At 37.6% G+C, this 1616-nt stretch overlaps 1 non-coding gene across 1 annotated transcript; it reads right to left on the minus strand.

The window, feature by feature from the left end:
* Positions 1–1213: 1213 nt before the first annotated feature.
* On the minus strand, positions 1214–1372 carry LOC121448945. Its single transcript, XR_005974415.1, has one exon. It is a non-coding gene; the product is annotated as a U1 spliceosomal RNA (small nuclear RNA).
* Positions 1373–1616: the final 244 nt, after the last annotated feature.

Raw genomic sequence — 1616 nt, forward strand, 5'->3', positions numbered from 1 at the left:
TGGGAAAAAAGAAACTTTGTCTTCTTTCCAATCATACTATTTCTTGAATTTCTCTTTTTTGTTGTTGCTGTTACCTATTGGTGGGTTAGGAGAAAATAAATAAGAAATCAAATACTCCAACACAATTTTATTTTAAATTACCACGTAATATTGTATTTATTAAGCATATATTACTTGGAAGGTGCTGTACTAAGTGAACAACCACAACAACAAACCAAACAAACCAAAAAGGGTTGCTAATAGTCTGAAAAGTGGCTTAACTAATGATGTTTTGGAGAGAAGAAATTCTTGTCTAAACCATAGACCAGACTGGAGCACGGAAGGCATGAGCAAAATGGTACAAAGCCCTGAGACAATCAAGAATGTTCTTGCTATTGGACAGATCCAAAGGAGGAATGAATGATTAATGCCTTGACGTAGTGTGTCCTGGAAACTTCTGCATCCTGGAGGCTCCAGACAAGGATTAAATATGCATATTTCAAGCAGCAGAGAATTGGATCAGAGCCTAATGAGGCTGAAGGAGATTTTATGACAATTCCGATGTGTGCTTTCTTATAAACTAGAAAGGAGGAAGATCAGTATTAACCCTCATGTTTACTTATCTAAAGGGGAATATCAGTCATCATTGTACTCTATCAATTTGATATGCTTGCCAATTTAATTGTTGACTTGTAGGCTTGCTCACTGTGAAGGAGGATGGAAAGACAGAAAACTGAATAGGATATGAGAAGGGAAAGGAGTTAAAGAGTCTGATTGATGTCTTTTGAAAGTCAAGAGTCAAGAATTCTCCCATAATTAACAAGACTTGCTATGAAGGTGGCTGGCAAAGAAAGAATATTCCTTTTATATACAGAGGTTTCAAATAATGTTAAAGTAGCAGTGAATCATGTAGAATAATTTTCTATAAGGTGTAACCCAACAATTTTATAGGAATCTCATAAGAAACTCCACTATAAAAGGGAAGCCTTGACCCCTGTGTAACACTAATGACTCATGTTTCTTTTCTTATCAGATTACTATCTTTTCCAAGGTACCTTTTGAGAGAGAGAGGAAGAGAGAGGGAGGGAGGGAGAGAATAAAAATGAATGCAAGTTTTATTTTTAAGTAACCCTTCAAGATGTAACTTGAGAACCATTAAAATGTTGTATATAACCACCACTAAAATATATAATCATGGCTTTCTCTCTCCCCTCCCCACCCAATTTTTTAACCAGGGAAGAGTGTGAGCACACACACCCCCACTACCACAAATTATGCAGTTGAGTTTCCACATTTGGGGAAATTGCAGGGGTCAACACATCTGGAGTGCAATGAATAAGCCTCCCCCCTGGGAAAACCATGATCATGGTATCTCTCCTGCCAGGTTAAGTATTGGCTTTCTATTGAGAAGCCCACACGCACTTTAAGTCTTATTTCTTTTCCTGAGTGTTTCTCTCTCCACTAACTCCTATGCTTACATCTGTTAAATTTTTTCTAATCAACTTCAGCTCTGCTTCAAATCGATTTGTTCAGAAATTCTTTTCTGTGGTGTAATCAAGAATCCTCTCTTCACCTGTACTAACATCTCTGAAAAGAGGCTGCAGAACATAGCAGGATGTGGGTGTGTCCGCAGTCCC

The sequence above is a fragment of the Microtus oregoni genome, unplaced genomic scaffold (genome assembly GCF_018167655.1).
Source record: "Microtus oregoni isolate MIOR12 unplaced genomic scaffold, Mior012 000005F_ref0000423, whole genome shotgun sequence".
NCBI lineage: Eukaryota > Metazoa > Chordata > Mammalia > Rodentia > Cricetidae > Microtus > Microtus oregoni.